The sequence below is a fragment of the Emydura macquarii genome, unplaced genomic scaffold (genome assembly GCF_026122565.2).
Source record: "Emydura macquarii macquarii isolate MOO-44397 ecotype Brisbane River unplaced genomic scaffold, CSIRO-AGI_Emac_v2 contig_2676, whole genome shotgun sequence".
Classification (NCBI taxonomy): domain Eukaryota; kingdom Metazoa; phylum Chordata; order Testudines; family Chelidae; genus Emydura; species Emydura macquarii.
This window is the reverse complement of record NW_027132813.1, coordinates 46,187,536-46,203,281: the sequence shown is the minus strand read 5'-3', so window position 1 is coordinate 46,203,281 and position 15,746 is coordinate 46,187,536. Positions and strand designations below refer to the sequence as shown.

The following is a 15,746-nucleotide window of genomic DNA, read 5'->3' as shown; positions in this document are numbered from 1 at the left end:
AGAACTGGGTATGAATCTGGAGAATAAAAGCTCACTGGGGTTGAGATTTTCTTGTTGTTTACTATTATATACAAATAAAAAATGATTGGTATCAGTGGTATGTAGAAAATTAATGCATCAGTCATTTAAATTTTATTACAGCAAGGTCAAGACCAGCAGGAAGCACTGTTATAAAGTTGAGAAACAGAATTTCACTTGAAAAATATTAGTAACTCTTTGACTTCATTATTTTTACATATAAGAAGGAATAATGATAGAAACAAAGTCTTCCTCTTGTTGCAATGAAGTAAGAAATAATGGTAAATAATATATTGAATTCTGAAGTGAGAAATAGAAGTTTCTGATGTAAGAAATAGTGATAAATCCCTTATTCCCAAAACCACAAGCAGCGAATGGATAGATATGACTATTCAGAATTTTTCATTCTCTAGGCAATTTTGTTTTTGCAAGTCAATGTGTTCTTTGTTTTTGAAATGTGTGGTGAAAACAAGAATTTGTAGAGGAAAATCTGTTTTACTTTAAATTTAAAAAAAGAAGTAAACTTCTCTGTCTGACATTTATTTAATGGTGGAATATGCCTCTTAATATTTTGTAATCTTCTTTTGTTGATTATACTGTGTCATCACAAGCACGTTGGCTGTTGTCAGCTAATATCTTTTAAAAAAAAAAAAAACAATCCCAAACACTTATTTGGTGCCAAATAATTCTGTCTTTGATTCACACTTTAGAGCACAAATATGAACCTGATATTGCAGCAATCATGACTTTCTATTTCTGTTAAATATTCATTTTGCTGTCCTGCACTAAGCCATTTTCTGCCTCTGTGAATGTAGGACCAGATCCTCAGCTGGAGTAAATCAGTGTAGTTCCACTGCCCTCACACTAGCCTAGAGGCTAGCCCATAATTTCTATTTCACGTCCAATAACTTTCTTATTTGCTACCTCCAGGCAAAGTCACAATATTTGCGGCCAGATTACGAAACACCCCGATCTGTGTCACTGCCTCCCTGCTTCTCCTTGCCTGGCTGTGTATGGGACTCTCACGGTAACAGTTCCTGTTAGTACTGCTGCTTCCTGGGGATGAAAGCGGGAGAGGGAAGCTGGGTCTGTGTCTTCTCTCCATTTATGCACAGACTCAGTGCCTGGGCAGGAGACCTGATTTACAGTCTTCCCAGTGTTCTTCCTGCATCACCGCCTCCTCAAGGCTGAATCTGAACTGCCACAACCGAAGCCCTTGGAATATCAGACCCCTCCTGTAATGTGACTGGCCAGTCATTGGCGTCAATGCTGTCTTTGGCAATAAGTGCTGATTCCGCATCAGCTACGGCAGGGGTTCTCAAACTTTTTTTTTCCAGGGCTCCCTTTGAAAATATTTCAGGCTGTGACGACCCCCCCATCCCCGGAAAAAAGTGATGAACCTCCCGTCCCATGCCATGCCACCCACACCCTTATGCCATAGTACCCTTACTTCTGCACTGCTGCTGGGAGCAGCACTGTCTTCAGAGCACCTGGCTAGCAGTCGCTGCTCTCCGGCCACCCATATCTGAAGGGCTCTGGCTGTCAGCCATGTATGGGGCTGACAGTTCGCTACCCCAGTTTGAGAACTCCTGAGCTATGGGCTTCTGCTACGCTGTACGTGAAGCTCGTCAGATTGGAGGCGTGGGGTCAGTTAATACCTTTCTTATGCAGTCATGGTTTTAGAGTTTATTTTCATTTTATATCTTAATGTGTAAAATCATAAATGGTCAAGAACTGGGGGGAGGAGGGGAGGTTTAAAACAATATTGCAAAAAGCAAAACTGAGCCAGTCACTAAACATCCTGGGATTTACTCTTCCCCTCTTCAGTGGTGCCAGGCTCCAAAGGAATCCTATGATTGAAACTGACTGACATGATTGAAACTGGGGAAGGCGGTGGATGTGATATACCTTGACTTTAGCAAAGCTTTTGATACCGTCTCTCACAGTATTCTTATCAGCGAGTTAAAGAAGTATGGGTTGGATGAATGGAATATAAAATGGATCGAGAACTGGCTAGAGCATAGGGCTCAATGAGTAGTGATCAATGGCTCCATGTCTAGCTGGCAGCCGGTCACAAGCGGAGTGCCCCAGGCGTCGGTCCTGGGGCCGGTTTTGTTCAACATCTTCATTAATGATCTGGAGGATGGGGTAGATTGCACCCTCAGCAAGTTTGCAGATGGCACTAAGCTGGGGGGAGTGGTAGATAGGATACAGAAGAACCTAAACAAACTGGAGGATTGGGCCAAAAGAAATCTGATGAGGTTCAACAAGGACAAGTGTAGAGTCCTGCACTTAGGACGGAAGAATCCCATGCACAGCTACAGACTGGGGACCGACGAGCTAGGCAGCAGTTTGTCAGAAAAGGACCTGGGGGTAACAGTGGATAAGAAGCTGGATATGAGTCAGCAGTGTGCCCTGGTTGCCAAGAAGGCTACTAGCATATTGGGCTGCATTAGTAGGATCATTGCCAGCAGATTGCGGGAAGTGATTATTCCCCTCTATTCGGCATTGGTGAGGCCACATTTGGAGTACTATATCCAGTTTTGGGCCCCCCACTACAAAAAGGATGTGGACAAGTTGGAGAGAGTCTAGCAGAGGGCAACAAAAATGAGTAGGGGGCTGGAGCACAAGACTTATGAGGAGAGGCTGAGGGAACTAGGCTTGTTTAGTCTGCAGAAGAGAAGAATGAGGGGGGATTTGATAGCGGCCTTTAACTACCTGAAAGGGGGTTCCAGGGAGGATGGAGCTAGGCTGTTCTCAGTGGTGGCAGATGACAGAACAAGGAGCAACAGTCTCAAGTTGCAGTGGGGGAGGTCTAGGTTGGATATTAGGAAAAAGTTTTTCACTAGGAGGGTGGTGAAGCACTGGAATGGGTTACCTAGGGAGGTGGTGGAATCTCCATCCTTAGAGGTTTTTAAGCTGAGGCTTGACAAAACCCTTGCTAGGATTATTTAGCTGAGGTTAGTCCTGCTTTGAGCAGGTGGTTGGACTAGATGACCTCCAGAGGTCCCTTCAAATTCTATGATTCTATAATGAGTTACTGTCTGTGGCAGGGCTGGATGTGATGGTTGCTAATGGAAAAGGTGAGTTTTCAGAGAATACACCGAATACTCCTCTTCTGGGGCAGTCAGCACAAACTGCAGCTACAGTTTGTGCCAGGCAACCCAAGCACTCCACTGTTACATCAGAAGTGACATCTTTTAGCTAGGTCTCCACTGGTGACCCCTACCCATCTTAAGTTTTTTAAGGTATGAAATATGTATATTTTTAAAAAACATGACAAAATGTGTTCCTTTATCACTGAGTTGTGTCTCTCAGTGGTTGGAAGTGCTTGAGAACTCACTCTGTTTTGAGATGGGGCAGTGTTATGGGGCTCCTTCTTTCTTCTCTCCATCAGGATACTAACAGCACACACACCACCCGGTCAGTTCATTTAGCTCTCTCCCCTTGAAGATGGTGTGCACCGTTGATTAGCAATCAGCAGTCTTGGCTAGAAAGCAGCCTGTAAATTCTGTGATTACATGGAATGAGATCCATCTTGCAGATGGAGAACTGTTGTGTGGGTAATTCCTGGATTATGACAGGCTAAAAAGAAGGTGTGTGTGTATATAGTCATCGGGAAGAACATAGCGCATTCTCAAGCACAGCCTGATAGTCCCTATCAGGTTGCAGTGTTCAGGGAGATGCTATAGCAAACTTCTGGATTTAGTTGAAGAATAATGGGATTACTGGCATCCAGAAGTACCTACCAGAGTCGAGGGCTCCACTGTGCTAAGAGACAGCCGCTGGCACAAACAGTTAACATTCTAAGACAGCAGTTCCCAAACTGTGGGTTGTGACCCAAGTGGGGTGGCTTCCTCAGCAGATGGGGTCACGGCAATCCCAAGCGTGCAGAGGACGCCATTTTACAAAGCGGCCTCCCCTGCACAGTGTGACTTCACATGCACCGTATGCATGAGGTCACTTTGCACGGAGGATGCTATTTTGGTCCACAAAATGGCACTCTATGCAGCACGACTTCGCACGCGCCATATGTGTGTGAGGTCATGCAGTCCAGAGGACGCCATTTTGTAAAGCAAAATGGCAGCCTCCTTGCGGCGTGACCTTGTATATACAGTACGTGTGAGGTCACACTGCCTGGAGGATTCCATTTTTAAATGTCAACTTCCAGGCAGTCTGGGGTAGTGGGAAACAACACATCTGAAAATGGAGTCTTGCAGGAAAAATGTTTGGGAACTGCTGTTCTAAGAAAAGTGAAGCCAGTTTGTCTAGAAAGTAGCTGTGTGTGAAGAAAGCAAATTTCTCATGTTGCTAGTTAGGATAAAATTGCATGTTGAATTTAAATACTAAGATATAAATTCTGACCCCATTGAAGTGAATGGGAGTTTTGCTATTGACTTCAGTTAAGCCAGAATTTCACCATAGGGATTTGACAGTAAAATAGCTTTTGGTTCAGGACTTCATACATCACCTCTGGACTAATAGCAATAAATCTGAGCTATACCAAGGGACCGGTGGCAATTGCAAGATCCAATATCTAACAAACGGCTAGGATTTTTAAATTTCCATTGGCACATCATATTTCTCGCTATTCTTGGCAGATAGCCAGATACTGGTACTTAAAATTTCATTGTTCTAAATACCATCTTTCTTCTCCACTTAAATTTGGACATGATTCTTTTATAGCTGCTGTTGTGACCCTCTTTAGAAATTGATGCTTTTACTGCTAGAAGGCATCCTGAAATTCCAGTTTTTAAATACTAGAAGGCATTAATCCCTAACTCCAGCAGTGTGTGAAATGACAGCTGCCTAATATCATATTACAAATAAAGTGTGTGGGGGATAGAGGAAGAGAAGGACAATTTGTTTTAAAATGATATGATTTAAAGTCCAGTACATTGCAACTTCTCCTAGCTAGAAACACTGTGGCCATATGAAAACTCTCAGGATCTGTAAACATTTTTCAAGCAAGTTTAAAAATAAAAAAAATCCAGTACCAGCACAGCTCTGATGGATGCTGTCTTCCATATTAACCTTTTCAATCATACCAGTATTGTATGTTAACATCATTAGACATCGCTGAACTGGTCCACCTGGAATTGTGCTGCAGTACTTCCACTTAAAAATTTCTCCCAGAGTTTGTTTAGTAACAATATATTTCGGTTTGCAGCACACTGTACAGCTTACACGTTACAATGGAGACCATGGACAGATTTTAATGTTGGTTTCGGTGGTTTGAAAATCTAAACATCTCTCCATTTATTTTCTCTGTTTATTTTCTTTTAAAATGTAATACTCAAATATTCAGAAACAGGTAGGAGATGTGTGCTCACTTCTCCCTTTTTTCGGCTGCTAGTGCTATTCATTTGGTAGTACAGTCATTCATTTGGAAATGAGAAGTTCCTGGGTGTGTATCTAAACATTTCTTTGTTTGAGGTCTCATGAGTGAAATTCATTGAGTGCAGAGGTTGTCACCTAATGCTAACTCTAACCCTTTTCTGGGAGGTTGGAGGAAGAAGTCGCCAAGCGCTTCTGCTCACCGTGCTGTATGTCTCCAAATTTTAGGATGGCAGCTGGAATCAGGCCGGTGTGTGGGGAAGCACCTTGTGCAAATGCAGTGTCCCTACATGTGGTGGTGGTGGGGAGGGGGGGGGTGAAGAGGGACTATCTGCTGTTCTTTTCTGTAGGCTTGATTCGTGACGTGGCCTGTTCTCAGGTTGCCCAATCACTGCTTAACTCTCTGTATTTATTTGTCTTAGTTTTTAGTCCTTCTGTCCATTTGCTTAGGCTTTGTGCAGGAACTTAGAGCTGTATGCAGAGAGCACACAGTATAAACTGAAATAACTATGCCATGCAGTATATGGCACACCGATTATTAATCTTGCCTGACAGTTTTTGTCCTCAGTTAAACCAGCAGGTTTTTTTTAAATTGAATTACACCATTAACACTTTTGCGCATTTCTTACTATATAGACGTTCAAAATGTTCAATATAGAAAAAAACATGTAAGATAACAGATGCTTAAATGCATAAAAATGAGATTGACAAACAGCCAAATTGAAATTTACAAATGACTACCCATTCCCAAATAATTAGTAGGTACAGTAGTAGTTTGTGAGGCCCAAGAATAGTTCCATGATCACAAACTATTCCTTAAATTACTTCAGTACTGCCAACTGCATTACCATCAGCAGCACTCAGCACACTATTCAGTAACCTACTGAAGTTCTGTAGATGCTTAAACTTGAAACTTAAAAAGCCCTTTTTTTAAAAACAAAAATAAGAAAAAATAAATTTTCACTGCAGCAAGTGGATGTGAGACTGTAGTGCCATTTATGTGTTTACAAATCAAACTTTACCGGATACTAGTGGTCCCTCATGGTTGGTCAGATCAATAGCACACTTTTAATTTATCATGATGTAGTTACCCCAAAGCACGCACACACCATGGCCCACAAATCCCATTTGCTGGCCACAAAACAGCCTCTTGGGTTGTCTGGGCATCCGATTGTAATTAGCACCATGTGGGTACGGCTAGGCCTCCATGTCACTCTTTGTTAAAGTGAATTATTTATAAGTATTGCTGAAAATGTGCTTATGTTCTGATACATAATATGAATGTTTTTGTTTTGATAATAACTATTAAAAAATGATCATTTATATCGTCTGCCTTCCCAGAAGGGTGGTTGCAGTTTTTTTCTATTGAGAAGTTGGAGGTTAGTTTTTTGTTTTCCAGGGGAGGAGGAAAAGGTTATTCAAGCTTTCCCCTCCTTTACTCCTCCTCACAAGCAGTGCACTGCTGGGCTCTTTCTTTCAATGAAGACGGCTGGAATTTGCTGCCTCTACAGCCTGGACAGATGCAGCTTGGATGTGTGCACCCAGTGATTCCTGCATCCCTTACAAAAGGGTTGTTAGGTCTCTGACTGAGGAATCATTTATTGGTGTGAACAGACTTGCTAATTATTGTGCGTCCCTTTGCATAGGGAAAAGTTAATTTTCATTTGTGAGGGAAATTCGAAGTAAAGTGATGAGGCAAATTCTACCATGTCTGGAGCCCTATTTGGATACAGATCAGCTGTCCACGCTTATTCTTTTCGGTCTATCAGCATCTTTGTTACCACTGGCTCCTCATCAGAAGTAAAGAGAGCTGCTCTGGAATGATTCTTTTCTTTCTGAGAGGTCCACGAAGATCGTATAGGGTGAACAATTGTACATCTGCCCAAGGGTTCTTGTGTGTAGAGTTACACGTGTTTCTAATATGTAACCCCTCCTCTCTGGCATGTATATGAGGCTATTAAAGGAGACAGTGAGATGATGTGGGCTGTGGAAAGTTGTGGATGGCAACTCTGCATCTTCATTTAATGGGACCCAAATGGTGCAGTCAGGCAACTTACCCAGTGTCTAGCTGTGCTTGGCTCTTGGCTGAGAGCTAGATGGCTCAGAAAAAACCTGGATCAGGTACAAGTAATGTTAGTTGGTTTCAGCAAAAAAGCCAGGAAAAATGACAGATTGTTTTAGTTCTTCCTCCTGTGATGAGTATGCCTTTCACACTGGCACCAAATGACACTCTCCATTCTTTTGTGGGTTGGTGTCTAATACTTCATATAGTGGTGGTTTATGTTTTGATTTCCAGAATCTATATTTTTGGCCATCTTGCTGAAATGCTAGGTTTACTCAGCCTCACCTAGCCACCACCCCGCATTAACATATTTAGTGCAGCTCATTCTCTCTTTTCGTCTCCAGTCCTTGTCTTCATGCACACATACGCACACATACATGTGGCTAAAACAGAGCTCCTGCTCTTCCCCCTTAAACCCTCCCTGCTACCTCCTTTCTCAATCTCTGTATGATACCATCCCAATCCCTGTGACTCATGCCCCTTCAACTCAGACCTCCCTCTAGATCTCACATCCAGGCTATGTCTAACTCTTGCTGATTCTTTCTGCAAAACATGTCTAAGGGATGGCCTTTCCTACCCATTCATACAGCTAAAACTCAGCTAGGCTCTCCTCATCTCGCATTTCAATTACTGTAACATCTTATTCTCTGGCCTGGACAAATGCAATCTTCAAACAAGCATCTTTGTGCTTTCTCCTGTGCTGCCACTCAGGCCTGGGAGGAGCTCACCATAAAAAACTGGAAAGCTATCCCATTAATTTCTTTCAAAATCCTCTTGAAAACTCTTCTCTGCTGCGATGCCTACAAAAAAGCATGACCACAGTAAGGCTGCTGGTGTGCTGCCACCATAGCCTGTTATGCCAACCAGTATTGTTTCCTTGTACTCTTCTGTCGGTCTGTCTGTATCCATCTGTCTTATTACAAATAATATATAGTAACATGCTGCTCGTGACTCTTTCAAGTGCAACAACCTGCATGTGCAATGAAAGCTGGTCCCTGGATAGGCAGCGTATTTACTGCAATATGCACATTGGCAAAGCCTTTTCCTCCACTTTGTGTAACCCCTGTCTCTTGTGCTGTTCCACGTTACTACCATGTTACCCTGGTCCCGTGTTACTACAGTTGTCTATTACCCATTCTGAGATGAAGTCTTTGCTGAAGTTTGTTACTCATCTAAAGACTTTCAGCAAAATCAATTAAAGTCAGCTAACATTTATTCTGGAAAGATTACAAATATGGCAGTGTTATTCAACTGCTGCTTTGTGATCTTTGTTAATTATTTAGGATGTTTTACTAATGTTGAAATCTGTCCTGTCACAATGCAATGGGAAATGGTGTATGTGTCGCATAGCTTCTAATGCTATCTGTTGTGACTTGTCTCTTCCCATTAAGAGAGCTATAGCTAATACTTTTCCATGATTTAACAAAGGTGTAACCAAATCTTGTTTTTAAATGTTTCTCTTGATACCATGCATTTCTGGACTTTCAAAGGGATGTTCTGCCAATAGGAGATTTCAGTTTTTGCCAGTAGGATGATACCAGCCTTATTGGTTTGTTTTATTATTTCACAGAAGGAAGACTTTCCAAGCACATCTGTCTAATCTGTCCAGCTGTTTAACCAGCCAATCCAGAGCTGCTTTGGTAAGTTACCTACTTGTAGACAAGCAATGATTGACTAGCAGTTGCAAATACGATGTTAAGGCTTTTTCTGCTTTTTTTTTTTTTAAATATAGAAGTTTAAGCTTATGGTCTGACATGCCACCTTTTGTTCTGGAATAATCAATTATATATGAGTGGATCCATATTTGGCTTCACATAGATTATATTTGACACCCTGTGTCTGAAAACAACACTCCTAAAACCCCATCTTCTCCAATGTCATATAATTATGATATATTCTTTACAAGGTATGCCTTGTTTGATATTATTTTGAAAGTCTTGATCTGCTGAACATTAATACCCTGTTGGATTATATGTGCTACCACAGTATGTGAAATTATACAATATTGTTGTAAACGCTACTTGAACACATTGCAAGGTAAAAAACTCCCACAAACAGCCTTTCAGGCACAATTATCGAGTGGCCCAGACAGTGGCTATCTCTCACCCATTTAAGAATAGATTCCACCAACAAGAATTGATTTTGCTGTAAGAAGCACATTTGCAAGGGGGTTGCTTGACCAATGTGAAGCAGCTGCCACGTCACATGCATGGACTGTTTAGTAAACTGAAACAGACTATAAAAGGAGGAGCGTTACATCATCACAGGGCTCCATTTCCATTCAACTGAACACCTGATGATCATCTGGAAGACAAAAGGACTTTAAAAGGGAGTAGGGGAGTCCCAGGCAGGGAAAGTTGCCCAGCAGGTGAGACATTGTTAAGCTTGTTAGTGTGTAGAATTTAGACTGCGATCTTATGTTTACTTCATTTGATAACTTCTTTTAATCTCTTTACATTTGTCACTTACAAACACTTAAAATCTTTTTCTTTAGTTAATAAACTTCCATGTTTTTTCTTAACCAGAGTGTCTTTGAATGAAGTGTTTAGACAAACTGCTCAGTAACAAAAGCTGCTCCTTTTGAGGGAAGGGTAGACTGGATAATTATCTCCACTGGTCAGGCTTTTTGACCAGGGTAGACAGTGTGGTCCTGGGCTGAGGAGCCAGCTGGAGTTTCCTTTTTGTTGGTTCCTGAGTGGCTGGAAAGCATTCATTGAACTTAGCTGGGTGTGGCTACCTGCCTTTGGAGGGCTGTGTAAGTGCAAAACAGCAGAGGGCAGATGAGAAGGGCAGTGCTGCTTTCGAATATCTATGTGCTATTTTTCATCTTTACTGAGTAGAAAATGCACAACTCTAGGCTTTCCATCTAGATTTCCTCTCAGAATCACTGGTATTGAATGTGACTGATTTTCCTATGGCATTTTGAAGGCTAAGGGATGCCAGAATGATAAGGTTTTTTTATAAGAAAAAACATGCTGATTGCTATTTCAAGGGAAATGTGTACATTTGCATTCACATCCTTTTTAGCACTTCGTTTTCCTATGACTATGCTGCATTTCAGTGTATTATAATGTTCTTCTTGGAGTGCTTGCTCATGTCCATTCCCAAATTAGGTGTGTGCACGCGCCACATGCACCGATGCCAGACAACTTTTTCCCCTAGTGATACCCATAGGAGCTGACTCTAGTGCCCCATGCAGCGATACGCACATGCGCCCACATATAGGCACCATCGGCGCCCTCTCCCTCTCAGTTCCTTCTTGCTGCCAGTGACAGTGCTGGAACATCTCTTGCCTTCGCAAGTTCTCTTGCTAAAACCTAGGCTATGTTCACACTGCAGCGCTAATTCAAATTAGCTTGAATCGACTTTCAGCAGCCGATTTAAAGAAATAGCAGCAGAGTGTTCTCATTGTGCTATTTGAGCTGGTATCTTGCATTCACACATTTCAGCCTTAATTTAAATTAGAAAGCAGTGCAATCTGGGTAGCTATTCCACAGTGCAACTACCGACGGAGGCTGTGGCATCATCCCAGGATGCATCGCTGCTTCCCCCACCCTTTCCCCCTCCCAAACAAACAGGAAAAGGATTTTTGAGCCGGTTTTTTTTTGCTCCCTGATTTTGCCATTGCTTTTTGCGGCTTAGCATAAGGTACTTGAGAAAAAGAGCAAGAAGGTGAAGCAGCTGCAGCTGCCCTGCTTCAAGACATCCAGCAGAACAATTCCCAGTTGCTGCAGGCAATGAATGAGTGATGCATTAGTGATTTCTGTCCCTGTATGTTGCTAGCCTTTTTTCTCATGCACCCTCCTCTGTATTTTGCTTGCCTTTTCTCATCCACCCAGCACCCCCCCCACCTTCCCATGTTGCTTGCCTTTTCTCATCCACCCAGCATCACCCCATATTTGCTTGCCTTTTCTCATGCACTCCCCATCCCCCCCATGTTGCTTGCCTTTTCTCATCCACCTAGCATCCCCCCTTCCCCCCCGTTTGTTGCTTGCCAGATCTGTGCCCGGCAAATCCCTCATGAACAAGACTTTCTTTAATAAAGAAACATTTTGAAAAGATGCAAAATTTTATTTTTGAACAGTTATGTCTTGGGTGAAGGGGTGGAGGGGAATGGTTCCTTCACTCTCTCCAGGGCTAGGGTAGGGTGTTTAGTTTCTTCCTTTTCCTAATCTGAGACAGTGTGTGTGCAGCACTGACTAATGGTTGGGCCACTGGCGAGGGGTCTTCAGAATGAAAAAAAAAAAAACCCAACAAGATAGCCACAGCCAAATTAGTGAAGAACAATATACATATGTAAGATTTTGAACTAATGATACTTGGATACAATGTAGACACAGTTTTTAAAGTTAGGAAGAATGTATCTCTTGATCAATTTCAGCAATGATGGTATGATACAATGTTGCCTCTAGTTTGTGTATTGAAGAGTAAGAAGAGACATATGTTTCAATTGTCATAACTATGATTTTATACAATGTAGCAAGTGACTTTCTAATGCAGACTGATGGAGGGCTGGGGGGTAATCGGCTGGCATCACAAACACACAGAGACGGGATCGTTTTTTTGGTTTTTTTTTTTTTTTTTTTTTTTTTTTTTTTGGGGGGGGGGGTGGATTTCTCTGCCTGCAGTCTAAAGAAAAACGGAGAGCTATTGGGAACTGATTGGGGGGGGGATTGATTTCTCAGCTTGCATTCTAAACACACATAGATAGGAAAAATGGGTTTTGGGGGAGTTGGATTTGTCTTCTTACATTCAACACACACACAGACAGGATCGGGATGGGGGGTGTGGGGGGAGTTGCTTTCTCTGTTTGCATTCAACACGCACACAGGATCGAGGTGGGGGGTGTGGGGGGAGTTGCTTTCTGTTTGCATTCTACACACACACAGACTGGAACTGAAGAAAGAGAACTCACCAGATGTCCCTTCCCCAGCATGCCTTTCCCCCTCCCAAACAAACAGGAAAATCAAATCTTCCCAGAGCTTGAGGGGAGGGGACTTTACTTGCTATTGTGACCACAGAGCACCACAGATTGATTGATTGATTGGCCAGAGAGGTGAAAGTGGAGCATAATGGGATACATTCCAGAGGTTGGTTAATTCGAATTAAGCTCCATTACATTCACACACACACTAATTCGAATTTACGAAGTCGATTTAGGCGCTACACCACTTGCAGAGGTGGTCTTATTAAATTGATTTTACTGGCACCTTAAGTCAACTTAACAGTGGTGACTGTGTGAACGTTGGAGTATTTAAATTGATATAGGGGACTTTAAATCGACATATGTCCATAGTGTGAACCAGCCCCTAGTGGTTTATTCATTGTTCTAGTGTATATAGTTAATAGTTACTTAGTTCCGGTTTGTTTGTTAAAATCCCAGGGTTGGGGCATGCCCCATTCCCCAGGATTTAAACCCTGTGCTTTGTGTAAGAAGCCTATCCAAGGAGTGACCCACATCAAAATTGTTTAAAGTGTCTGGGGGAAGCGCACATCTGTGACCGGTGCAAAATCTGTAAAAGTTTTCACCCTCAGATTAAGAATGAATGAGAGATTCGTCTCAGGGCTATCCTGATGAAGTCGGTTCTTAGACCGGTGTCGGAGCCCAGCAGATCAGTGCTCCTCTGGCACCCTCTTCCTCATCTCGGCACCATTCACGATCTCCAGTACCGAAAAAGAGGTCAAAGAAGACTTGCCCAGAGTGGGGACGCTCCCCTGTGGAAAAGAAAGAGGACCAGGCGAGACCCGTGTCGGTTTGCCAATCCTCCCTGCCTCAGAAGAGTCGGTCAATACTGCGAGCATTGACCCTGGCATTGAGCCCTCCACCAACTCCAGGTAGTGGTTGAGTTACTCACTGCCTGGTGGTGCTATAGACCACCAATGCCGAGGAACGGCAGGCCACACCAAGATTCAGCACCAGCACCAACGGGCAACATTTTGAGGGACAGATCTGCCTGATAATCCTCATTTTTGAGGCACCGTTCACCGGTGTGCAGGCGGTCCTGGAGTGGAGACCACGCTCTCCGGGTCAAGACAGTGTCAGACCGGGCTCCTGCCCTCGGTCTCCGGAGGACCGGCACCGAGCGGAACACCACCATGGAGCTGCGGAGTGGCGCAGGTCGCCAGATTCTCAGCACGTCTCCTCGGCACTGCAGCCTCGCTCGCCTAGTGCGTATTTTTTAAAAAAAAAACAAAGAACAAGAGCAGGTCCCAGCAAGCCCATCACTCGGGTTCTCCGCACCACTCTTTGGTGTTGGAGCATCAGCGCACTCTGCACAGCACCGTGAGATATTCGGACTCGGACAGCGACACCTCCTCTTCGGGCAGCGAAGAGGTTATTCATATGAGGCAGACCCGTTGCCTGGCTTCCCTACGGCACCGCCAATGGGAGCGTGGCCACAGGGTCAATGGCCCGGACCATGGCCTTACTGGTGGGGGGTTTCCTTGAGGATTCCGCATTCCGGTTCCGGGAGAGGAACATCAGTACCAGTGTCCTCCATCCCTCGAAGGTCGGTGCCGCATCTGGATACGGAGACCGACTGTGATGGTTCACGCGCCTCAAGCCCAGGGGAATCCATGCCACCCAGAGAAGAGGCCCCTCCCCCAACTCTGCTACCAGCCTCCTCATCGTTGTCGCCGGACGAGGCAGTTGTGGGTCCTTAATCAGCGGTACCACTAGATGATTTCAGAATACACCGGGACCTGATAAAAAGGGTTGTCTCCAATCTGGGCCTCTTGTACGCCTTCCTGCCAATACCTCTGATCCACAAAGTTCTCTTGAAAGTGAAGAGGGACAGGGCACGGGTCATCCTCGTAGCACCAGCATGGCCCAAACAACATTGGTTTGGGATGCTTCTGGAGCTAGCGGAACCCAGGCAGTGGATCCTGCTGCTGCAACCGGACATCCTGTCTCAAGATCAAAGTTGCCTGCTCCACCCAGAGCTGACTTCCCTACATCTGATGGCATGGATGCTCCATTGCTGAGTCAGGAGGAACAGGCCTTCTCAACCCAAATTCAGTGCGTGCTTTTGTAAAGCAGGAAGCCATCGACCAGATTGGCCTACAGGGCTAAGTGGAAGCGCTTCACTAGCTGGGCGACTGAACATGGTGTGTCCCTGGTGGAGGCATCGATGCAGACAATTTTGGAGTATCTGCTCCACCTGAAACAAGGGGGATTGACGTTCTCGTCCATTAAGGTCTATGTAGTGGCCATATCTGCTTTCCACCCTTTGGTGGAAGATATCTCATGTGAAAAGATTGTTCTGACGGCCAGGTTTCTTAAGGATTAGAAAGGCTTTTCCTGCCAATAAGGAAGCCTTCTCCTCACTGGGACCTGAACTTGGTCCTTTCCAGACTCACTGGACTTCCCTTCAAACCCATGGCCTCATGCTCCCTTATGTACCTGTCCTGGAAGGTCGCCTTCCTGTAGCTATTACGTCCGCCAGATGAGTTTTGTAGATCAGTGCATTGACTTCAGAACCACCCTCCACTGTGTTCTATAAGGACAAGGTTCAACTATGCCCACACCCGTAGTCTCTCATTTTCATCTTAACCAGGACATCTTTCTACCTGTCTTTTGTCCCAAACCTCACAGCTCCAGTGAAGAGAGACGTCTGCACTCTCTCGATATGAGACGAGCCCTGATGTTTTATATCGACAGAACCAAACCTTTTCCTCGTTCAATGCAACTCTTCGTGGCCATTGCAGGCCAGATGACGGGGCTGCTGGTTTACTTGCAGTGTGTCTTAAAGTCGATTATGGCCTGCCTCTGAGCTTCTTATGAGCAGGCCGGAGTTGCATCTCCGAGCCTCTTGACAGCCCACTCAACGAGAGCGCAAGCCTCATTTGCGGCCTTTCAAGCTCATGTCCCCATCCAGGATATCTGCAGAGCAGCTACCTGGTCATCAGTACATACCTTTCGTGTTCCACTAAGACTTAACACAGCAAGCTCTGGACAATGCTGGCTTCGGTAGAGCGGTGCTTCAAATGTCACGTCCTTGAACTCCTGCCTGCCTCTGGAGACACTGCTGTTGAGTCATCTAATTGGGGAATGGACATGAGCAAGCACTTGAAGAAGAAAGAACGGTTACTTACCTATAACTGTTGTTCTTCAAGATGTGTTGCTCATGTCCATTCCACACCCACCCTCCTTCCCCTCATCGGAGTTCCAACAAGAAGGAACTGAGAGGGAGGGGGAGCCAGTGGCACCTATATGCGGGCACACGTGCGTGCCACTGCAAGGGGCGCTAGAGTTGGCTCCTACAGTACCACTAGGGGAAAAAAGTTGTCCAGCACTGGTGCATATTGCGCGCACACACCTAATTTGGGA

General features: G+C 44.3%; 1 protein-coding gene across 1 annotated transcript in view; it reads left to right on the top strand.

Annotated features, from left to right (window-relative positions):
• The window catches only part of PLCB4 (phospholipase C beta 4), a 318,726-nt gene that overhangs the window by 113,976 nt on the left and 189,004 nt on the right, over positions 1-15,746 (top strand). Inside the window, exon 3 of the mRNA XM_067565311.1 lies at positions 8,988-9,057. The gene's annotated coding sequence lies outside the window, so the exon portion shown is untranslated. The remainder of the gene's footprint in view (positions 1-8,987; positions 9,058-15,746) is intronic.